Genomic DNA, 11,629 nt, shown 5'->3' on the forward strand with positions numbered 1-11,629 from the left:
TCTGGGATCGGCCTCAGGCGGTTCAGCGCTAGGATCCACACTCCTACAACCCCACCCCCCTCCAGCCGGTTCTAAGCAACGCGGATCAGGGACACAATCCCGCCAGCCACGGAGGCGGCTGGACTGGGCCCCGCAGGCCTGAGTCTGTGAACGGCCTCTAGCGGTTTGGCGCTAGGACTTTGGCAGCGCTTAGGGCTGAGTTTCAGCTTTGAGACAGAGGAGAGAAGCGGTCCAGTTTGGTTCCAGACACTGGTCGGACCACAGAGGAGGACAGCAGCCGCCATTTCAGAGAGATGATGTAATCATCCCCATGTTCTACTGATCACAGCTCATTCAGTTACGGAAGAGGTGATTTCAGGCTAGGAAATTTCAAAAACACAACAGTTGCACCAAGCAGAAAGAAGCGCGTGCAGTATGAAAAGACAAGGAAAGAAAGGATCACAAGCAATGCAGGTCAACTCAACTTTAGAAGAGGTAATAGCTGCAACAGATGGAATATCAGATAAAGAGTTCAGGATATATATGCTTCAGATGATCTGGAGTCTCAAGGAAGACATGAGACAGCAAAATCAGACAATGAAAGATCACATTGACAAACAAATCCAGGAAGTAAAAGATCAATTTCACAGGGAGATAGAGGTAATAAAAAACAAACAAATAGAAATACTAGAAATGCAGGAAACAATAAACCAACTTAAAAACTCAATTGAGAATACTACCAGCAGAGTGGATCACTTAGAAGATAGAACATCAGACAATGAAGACAGAGTATTTCAACTTGAAAAGAACATAGATAGCTCAGCAAGTCTACTAAGAAACCATGAGCAGAACATTCAAGAGCTATGGGATAATATCAAAAGACCAAACTTAAGAGTCATTGGGATACAGGAAGGCACAGAGCTCCAAACCAAAGGATTAAGCAATCTATTCAGTGAAATAATACAAGAAAACTTCCCAGACATGAAGAATGTGACAGAATCCCAAATCCTAGAAGCCTACAGGACGCCGATGGTGCAAAATCATAAGAGATCCACACCTAGACACATTATAATGAAGATGTCCAACATACAGAATAAGGAGAGAATTTTAAAAGCTGCAAGAGAAAGAAAGCAGATTACATTTAGGGGTAAACCAATCAGGATAACAGCTGATCTCTCAACACAGACTCTGAAAGCTAGAAGATCCTGGAATAACATATTTCAAACACTGAAAGAAAATGGGTTCCAACCAAGAATCGTGTATCCGGCGAAATTAAGCTTCAGGATAGAAGATGAATTTAAAACCTTCCATGATAAACAAAAGTTAAAAGAATTCGCAGCTAGAAAACCATCTCTTCAAAAAATCCTTGGCAAAACATTACAGGAAGAAGAAATGGAAAATAACATTGAAAACCAACAATGGGAGGTAGGACAGTAAAGGGGGGAAAGTAGTCAAAGAGGATAACAAATCAGGTTTAGTAACATCAATAAACAAATATGGCTGGAAGAACAAATCATATCTCAATAATAACCTTAAATGTTAATGGCTTAAACTCACCAATTAAGAGACACAGGCTAGTAGAATGGATCACAAAACAAGACCCAACAATATGCTGCCTACAGGAGACGCATCTGATAGGAAAAGATATTCATAGACTGAAGGTGAAAGGGTGGGAAAAATCATACCACTCATATGGACTGCGGAAACAAGCAGGAGTGTCCATACTCATATCTAATAAAATAGATTTCAAGCCAAAGTTAATCAAAAGGGATAAAGAAGGACACTTCATACTGCTCAAGGGAACCATACACCAACAAGACATAACAATCATAAATATTTATGCCCCAAACAACGGTGCTGCTATGTTCATCAAGCAAATGCTTCTCAAGTTCAAGAGTCTAATAGACCACCATACAATAATCATGGGAGACTTTAATACACCTCTCTCACCACTGGACAGATCTTCCAAACAAAAGTTAAATAAGGAAACTATAGAACTCAATAACATAATTAATAACCTAGACTTAATTGACATATATAGACTATACCACCCAACATCAAGTAATTACACTTTTTTCTCAGCAGCACATGGAACCTTCTCAAAAATAGACCATATATTATGTCACAGGGCAACTCTTAGACAATATAAAGGGGTAGAGATAATACCATGCATCTTATCTGATCATAATGGAATGAAACTGAAAATCAATGATAAAAGAAGGAAGGAAAAATCAAGCATCACCTGGAGAATGAACAATAGGTTGCTTAATGATCAATGGGTTCTAGAAGACATTAAGGAGGAAATTAAAAACTTCCTAGAGTTAAATGAAAACACAGACACAACATATCGGAATCTATGGGACACATTGAAAGCAGTTCTAAGAGGAAAATTCATTGCTTGGAGTTCATTCCTCAAAAAAAGAAAAAACCAACAAATAAATGATCTCATACTTCATCTCAAAATCCTAGAAAAAGAAGAGCAAAACAACAGCAAAAGAAGTAGAAGGCAAGAAATAATTAAAATCAGAGCTGAAATTAATGAAATTGAAACAAAAGAAACAATTGAAAAAATCGACAAAACTAAAAGTTGGTTTTTTGAAAAAATAAATAAAATTGACAGACCCTTAGCCATGCTAACGAAGAGAAGAAGAGAGAGAACCCAAATTACTAGCATACGGGATGAAAAAGGCAATATCACAACAGACACTTCAGAAATACAGATGATAATCAGAAATTATTTTGAATCCTTATACTCCAATAAAATAGAAGATAGTGAAGGCATAGATAAATTCCTTAAGTCTTATGATCTGCCCAGATTGAGTCAGGAGGACATAGACAACCTAAACAGACCAATAACAATAGAGGAAATAGAAGAAACCATCAAAAGACTACCAACTAAGAAAAGCCCAGGACCGGATGGGTATACAGCAGAGTTTTACAAAACCTTTAAAGAGGAACTAACACCAATACTTTTCAAGCTATTTCAGGAAATAGAAAAAGAGGGAGAACTTCCAAATTCGTTCTACGAGGCCAACATCACCCTGATTCCGAAACCAGACAAAGACACTTCAAAGAAAGAAAACTACAGACCAATATCTCTAATGAACCTTGATGCAAAAATCCTCAATAAAATTCTGGCGAATCGGATTCAAATACATATCAAAAAAATTATACACCATGATCAAGTAGGATTCATCCCTGGTATGCAAGGTTGGTTCAATATACGGAAATCAATAAATGTTATCCACCACATCAATAGACTTAAAAATAAGAACCATATGATCATCTCGATAGATGCAGAAAAAGCTTTCGACAAAGTACAGCATCCCTTTATGTTCAAAACTCTAGAAAAATTAGGGATAACTGGATCATACCTCAACATTGTAAAAGCAATCTATGATAAGCCACAGGCCAGCATCATTCTGAATGGAGAAAAATTGAAGGCATTCCCTCTAAGATCTGGTACAAGACAGGGATGCCCTCTCTCACCACTTCTGTTCAACATAGTCCTCGAAACACTGGCCAGAGCAATTAGGCAGACGAAAGAAATTAAAGGCATAAAAATAGGAAAAGAAGAACTTAAATTATCACTATTTGCAGATGATATGATTCTATACCTAGCAGACCCAAAAGGGTCTACAAAGAAGCTATTAGAGTCAATAAATGAATTCAGCAAAGTGGCAGGATATAAGATCAACACGCATAAATCAAAGGCATTCCTGTATATCAGCGACAAATCCTCTGAAACGGAAATGAGGACAACTACTCCATTCACAATATCCCCCCAAAAAATAAAATACTTGGGAATCAACCTAACAAAAGAGGTGAAAGATTTATACAATGAAAATTACAGAACCCTAAAGAAAGACATAGAAGAAGACCTTAGAAGATGGAAAAATATACCCTGCTCATGGATAGGCAGAACTAACATCATCAAAATGGCGATATTACCAAAAGTCCTATATAAGTTCAATGCAATGCCAATCAAAATCCCAACAGCATATCTTGTAGAAATCGATAAAAGAATCATGAAATTCATATGGAATAATAAAAGACCCAGAATAGCAAAAACAATACTAAGCAGGAAGTGTGAATCAGGCGGTATAGCGATACCAGACTTCAAACTATACTACAGAGCAATAGTAACAAAAACAGCATGGTACTGGTACCAAAACAGGCGGGTGGACCAATGGTACAGAATAGAGGACACAGTAACCAATCCACAAAACTACAACTATCTTATTTTTGATAAAGGGGCTAAAAGCATGCAATGGAGGAAGGATAGCATCTTCAACAAATGGTGCTGGGAAAACTGGAAATCCATTTGCACCAAAATGAATCTGAATCCCTATCTCTCACCATGCACAAAAGTTAACTCAAAATGGATCAAGGAGCTTGATATTAAATCAGAGACATGGCATCTGATAGAAGAAAAAGTTGGTTATGATCTACACGCTATGGGATCGGGCTCCAAATTCCTCAATAGGACACCCATAGCGCTAGAGTTAACAAATAGAATCAACAAATGGGACTTACTCAAACTAAAAAGTTTTTTCTCAGCAAAAGAAACAATAAGAGAGATAAACAGGGAGCCTACATCCTGGGAACAAATCTTTACTCCACACACTTCAGATAGAGCCCTAATAACCAGAATATACAAAGAACTCAAAAAATTAGACAATAAGATAACAAATAACCCAATCAATAAATGGGCCAAGGACCTGAACAGACACTTCTCAGAGGAGGACATACAATCAATCAACAAGTACATGAAAAAATGCTCACCATCGCTAGCAGTCAGAGAAATGCAAATCAAAACTACCCTAAGATACCATCTCACTCCAGTAAGACTGGCAGCCATTAGGAAGTCAAACAACAATAAGTGCTGGAGAGGATGCGGGGAAAAGGGCACTCTTGTTCATTGCTGGTGGGACTGCAAATTGGTGCAGCCAATTTGGAAAGCAGTATGGAGATTTCTTGGAAAGCTGGGAATGGAACCACCATTTGACCCAGCTATTCCCCTTCTCGGTCTATTCCCTAAAGCCCTAACAAGAGCATGCTACAGGGACACTGCTACATCGATGTTCATAGCAGCTCAATTCACGATAGCAAGACTGTGGAACCAGCCTAGATGCCCTTCAATAGATGAATGGATAAAAAAAATGTGGCATTTATACACAATGGAGTATTACTCTGCATTAAAAAATGACAAAATCATAGAATTTGGAGGGAAATGGATGGCATTAGAGCAGATTATGCTAAGTGAAGCTAGTCAATCTTTAAAAAACAAATACCAAATGACTCCTTTGATATAAGGGGAGTAAACAAGGACAGGGTAGGGACGAAGAGCTTGAGAAGAAGATTTACATTAAATAGGGATGAGAGGTGGGAGGGAAAGGGAGTGACAAGGGAAATTGCATGGAAATGGAAGGCGATCCTCAGGGTTATACAAAATGTCATATAAGAGGAAAGGAGGGGCAAGACAAGATAATACAAATGGAAGAAATGATTTATAGTAGAAGGGGTAGAGAGAGAAAAGGGGAGGGGAGGGGAGGGGAGGGGAGGGGGGATAGTAGAGAATAGGACAGACAGCAGAATACATCAGACACTAGAAAGGCAATATGTCAATCAATGGAAGGGAAACTGATGTGATACAGCAATTTGTATACGGGGTAAAAGCGGGAGTTCATAATCCACGTGAATCAACCGTGTAATATGATGTATTAAGAACTATGTAATGTTATGAACGACCAATAAAAAAAAAATAAAAAAAAATAAAAAAATAAAAAAAAAAATAAAAATTCATCCCTTCTTTTTACTTATGCACATTCTGCAGTTGCTTCCTAAGAAAAAGTACATGAGTTATCAATTTATGAGACTGTCTTGTATTTTACCCACATACTTTATGCAGACTTTAGGCACAAAATATCAGATTTAAAGAAGCTTTCTCTTTCTGAATTTGAAAATTTTCTTCAATGTCTTCTAATTTTTGGTGTGCTGTTGAGAATTCAAAGCCATTTTCATGGCTGATCCTTTGTGTGAAACCTGGCCCTATAGTTTCATGTTTCTTGCTTCCCTTCTCCCCCAATTCAGAAAAAGTTCACTAATTTTTCTTTTGTATTTTTTTTTGTTTGTTTTTTATTTTTGAAATTCTAGGCATCTGAACATTTACAATGGTGTGTATCATAGGTTGGGTTTCTTGGAAGCAGGCTCTGGGGTGAAAATGAGTGTATGAGAGGTTTACTAGGGAGTGTTCTTGGGACAAACATCTGTGGATGGAGGGTAGGAAGCACCAGAGGGCAGGGGGAGAAGCTAAGCTTTTAAGTACTCTCAAAGGAACAATAGCTGGTGGGGTCTGTGTTGGCCTTATAGTTGGGATGACCCTTCAGAATAGTCCTGCACTGGGTCAAGGAGGCCTGTACTTCATACCCATGCTGACTGGACATGGGTTACCCCTGGTGGAGGTGTGAGTGTCCTTCCCCAGAAAAAGGCAGCATTCTTCTGCTGAGACAATCCCCAAAGAGGTGGGCAGCTCAAGATGGATCCTTCCCATTGGAAACTCATCCATTGGTATGGACTCCTGTCTTTAGTTACTTCTCTGATTAGTCTTTTTTCCAATTTCTCCTTTTTCTCTTTCTAGTATTTGCTTGAGTGTGGGATACTAGGGCTTACTTCTTACTTTCTAATTTTTTTTTCTGACACATTTTCTTTTTTGCTTTTTTTGTGTGTGATATTTTGTCAACTTTACTTTCTAATTTTCTTTATTTTCTTCACTTCAGTTTTATTTTTAAATGTATACTATCTTCTTTCTAATTATCTGTATTTTCTAAAACATACTCTCATTTTTTTTAGCATTATACTATTCTAATTTCATGGATACAAAGTCTTATCTTTCCGAGGTTTTTATCATAAAAACTTTATTTAAACAATAGATGTTATGAAATTTTCTTTTCCTGCATTTTTTTTTTTTTGGTCTTCAGGTGATTTTTAAATGTTTATTTGGCCTTCCTGTTTTAATGTTTGAGAATAGGGCACTCACGACCTAACTGTAAATTCCATAAGTGGACCTGAGGCTAACTGTGGGCTAAAGATCAGGGTGGCTTCAACTGGGACAAATCCAGTATCAGTATTTTTGAAAATTTTTTCTTGGTTTAGTCAAACTCTTTAGAGAAGTACATTAAAATATCTTATAGGAGGAAATAGTACAGATTCTGGAAGGAAAATGTGGAAAGAGAGCTGGAAAGCAGAGGCTCTTGATAATACTTTTACTTAAGTACCTACTTTCCATATCTTTGTCTGGGCCATTTTTTCTCCAGCTAATAAATCTTCTACTTTACCCTCTCTGGAGGATAAACTTTTATTTTCTGCTATAGTAAGGAAGATCAATCACCTGCTTTTGGTATTGGAGGAGGCATTTGGGAATCTCATGCAGATTGTCAACCAAGAGGACTTCTATTAACACTACCTTCACCCCTATTTTCAAAAGGCTTTGGAGCTGCCAATTCCTCACACTTGAGGGGTTTCTGTGACATAAATCTGTTTCTTTCCCCTATTTGTGTCTTAACTGTTTTTTTTTTAGATGTGTTAAACCTGTTGCATGAATTTGTTGGCTTTCTAGCCCCTAGAATTCTGTTGATTCTCTTTTCTATTTCCCTCCTTCCTTTGGGGTTATGATTTTTTAAAACCTTCTTTTCTGTCATTCTTATAGAATTTTTAGAGGGAGCATAGTAAATAGAACAAACTTCAGTCCTTAACCAGAAGTAAAGACACAACATTTTTGATCATTACATTTCTCTGAAATTCCCTTGAAGTATTTTAATTGAAATTGGATTGATTTAAGTATCCATCAAAACTCTCCATTTCCTTCTGTTTAGTTTCATAATTATAAGTTTAATGTTCCATAATTTTTATACTTCCTCTGTAAATGGGAATTAATAAGGGAATAATAAGGTCAATACATTGACCACATTATAAATTGAAAGTTAGTGAGAACTGAGCAAGAGATTCTGAGTATTTTGTGTCTCACAGCATTTTGTGGTAGAAACAGTAAAGTGTGAATCTCTGCTACTTAGTAGCAGAATGAAAACATAATACCTTTGAAGTTCTTATAGAATAGCCATGATAAATCAATATTGCATTTAGCTGAAGGCAAGAATGAGTAGGGCATGGTTGTAGGGTCCCTAGCAACCACTGACATGTGACTTGTGCACATCAGAAGGTAGCTTTCCTCTCTAGCCTAGGAGGAGGGAGAAGGGGATGTTGACTAGGTGATGCTCCCTGTTCCTCAGGACCCTCAACTACTCTTTGGAGCCCATACTTGCTCCTGTGGAATTCATATCTGTTCTTCTATAGTAAAGACTCAGGAAAAGGAGGCCCTGGGGAAAAAAAGAGGAGGAGCTAATGGTAAACAAGAGGAGAAAAGGGAGTGAAAAGTGAGAAGAATAAAGTGAAGGACACATTGATAGACATATTGTTGACAGGAGTGGCATTGGCGGCGGGGGCTGGGGTGTGTGTGTGCATCTGGTTACCTTAGGAATTAACATCTAGAGAAAAGCATGAGGTTTCTCAATTAATCTGAAGACCAAGGAGAAAACATTCGGTTGTGATATGTTTTTTTCAGGGGTGTTATGTTTTTCTCCTGTTGTCGCTCCATTCTGTATCAGCTGACTATGATGAATTATTAATTTTCTCACTACTGGAATGGGAAAGATAAATAAAAATAAGACGAATCTTGAACCCATCCTTTTAGATACTGGCTAGTAACTCTGGCGACAGTTTGAAAGTGAAGAAGGCATCAGTGGCGCTAACGATGGCTGCTGTACCTAGTCTCCATTATTGGGGATAAAAATGGTTTGGTTGTATGTCGATTTGAAGGAATGATATGTCACCGAAATAAATGTTCTACATCTGGAAGTTCCTCTTTCTCTAAAAATAAATCTAGGGCTGAGTTAAAAAGTTGGATCACTTTCAAAATTTGAGTTTGTCAGATTTTAGTGGTCACTGGTGGAGGACCAGAAAAAACAACAAAGAGAAGGTAATTAGTTACCTGGGGACAGAGGCTGTTTTAAAAAATAATATTAAAGTAACAATGTGCAACGCTGCCCAGATAGGAAGACTCTTGGGTCGAGCACAGTTCTATAAGGGAGGCTGCTGCTTATCCATTATTGTTATCCGGGATCCTGATCTACCCTGTACAGTACTTTTGTAGAAATCACTGAGAGTTTTTTTAACTTGGACATTTATGAATATAACAAGGTGTTTAAAAATGACAGAACACTTACCAGTAAAAGGGCTCTGCAGCTTATAAAACAGTCAGGCATTTTACTGATGAGAAAGCATACCCAACAACCCAATCCCGACATGCAGTGCTGCGTCTGGTATTGTTCTGACGCCCCATCCCAAGTCATCAGCATAAGCCTCTTTACAGGGTTACTGTGTGACCAGGCGTGATTGTGGGAATCGTCCTTGTCTGGGTTTTGTTCAGACCAGCCTCTTCTTTCATCATCTTGCTCTGCATCTTTTCTGATCTTCAGTGTTCCATGATGCTCTGCCTCCCATTTTAATAGTCACATCCTCCTAATAAGATGAATATCCTAATTGTGGCCATTCTCATTACATGGCTGCAGTTGCTCAGAAGTCACACTTTTAAAGTGTCATCACCAGCTGTGTTTCTACGATCAATACAACTGCTGTTTCCAATTTGCTCACACAGGGCAGACTCCTACATGGCTGGGATATGAAAGAGAACCCTTATCTTTCACCAGGCTACTCTCAAACCCTCATCAGATTCTTTACTGTGTCTGGGCTCTGTCCCTGTGCTCTGCACATGCTCAGGAACATCAAGGTTTTTGTACATAGCTACTCTATAAAAAAATATTAAAATAATACCTTTTTTTGGTTGAAATTTCTACCATCTGGAAACTTTTCTCCCACTTTGTTTAAGTCATTGCCTGAAGTGTATCTCCTGGGCTGTACTTTCTTTTTGGCTATGAAAACATGGTTCACTATGTCAATATTTGGAGTCTGTGTGGACATAGGACCATATTATAGCTTATCTAGTAACTGTGATAGACATCGTTAAATTTTTTTGTGAAATATTTTACATGCATAAAAGACATTGTTAAGATATATGTACAGTATGAAGAAGACAGAAACATTCACTTACTACTTATGGAAGACAATATTGTCAGTCTTTTTAAAACCTTCTATGTGTTTCTCTAATCCCATCTTCCTCTCTTTCAGTAAAGGTAATACTACCCAGAATTTTGAGTGAAACATTCTCTTGCTTTTCTTTATAGTTTTAATATATTTGTACATCACTAAACAATATATTAGTTTTGAACTTTAAGTGGAACTCTGGTATATAAATTCTCCTGTGAGTCCCTTTTCCTACTCAACATTACATTAATATCATCCATATTACAGTTTATTCATTTTCATTGTTGTGAAATATTCTATTTCATGAATATACATTATATTTCATTACCATATATTATATAGTTATTATAACACACACACACACAGACAAACATCTTTGGGTTGTTTTTGTTTTCTCTGACACTCAATATGAATTGAATATCCTAATGCATGTCTCATGATCAAATCCATGAGGGGAATTCTTGGCTTATAAGGTATATATGTATTCAGTTTTCCAATTTAATCCCATCTTTAAAGGTGCTTATAACATTTATTCTCTAGTAATCACTTGTTAGAATTTCTATTGCTCATATTGTTGCCAATATTTAGTATGGTCAGATTTAAAAATTTTTGCTAATCTAGTAGATGTCAAGTGATACCTTATTGTATTTTTATTTCCATTTCTTCATTACTAAATGAGATGAAAACCCTTTCAAATTTTTGTTGGACATTTCAATTTCTTATTTTAAAGTGCATTTTAAAATTCTTTGCTCATTTTTCTATTTGTCTGTCTTTTTTTTAAAAAAAGATTTTTTTAAAGATAGACACACTATCTTTACTTCATTGATTTATTTTTATGTGGTACTAAGGATCAAACCCAGTGCCTCACATGTGCAAGGCAAGCGCTCTACTGCTAAGCTATAACCCCAGCCCCTCATCTGTCTTTTTATTAATGATTTATAGAAGTTCTTTATATTTATTGTATACAAAGCCTTTGTTGTTAGTAGAAGTTGGAAATTTCTTTTCCTGCTCTGTGGATTACCTTTTAACTGTCTTAGAAAGCTTTAGGATAAATCATTTTCTTGATTTTAATGTAATCAAATTTTTAATTTTTTAATGTCTCTTTCATATTTTAAGAAATTTTTGTAGTACTATGAGTTCATGAAATTATTTTGAATTTTTTTATCTTGATAAAATTGATAGTTTTATAAAACTGAGCCTTCCAATTTATGAACGTGACAGCCTATCTTGTCATTTGTTATCAGGCCTCAAGGAAGTCAAGAACCTGGAAGCCAGATTGAAGGATTTCCCAAAATGATAGAACTTCAAGTGCTCCCAGCCCAAGAGCTACTTATGTAAGTAAGCAAATCCTCAGATGGCTCCTGCTTCTAACTGCAGGTTCACTCCCAGACTTCAGGCCTTTCCAGATTTCTCAACCTCATGAAGCAGTGATAAGCCATTCCCACTTTTTCTTTTCTAAAATCTTGGTTCATAGAATTCATCAGCAAAATAA

The sequence above is a fragment of the Urocitellus parryii genome, chromosome 8 (assembly GCF_045843805.1).
Source record: "Urocitellus parryii isolate mUroPar1 chromosome 8, mUroPar1.hap1, whole genome shotgun sequence".
Taxonomy (NCBI): domain Eukaryota; kingdom Metazoa; phylum Chordata; class Mammalia; order Rodentia; family Sciuridae; genus Urocitellus; species Urocitellus parryii.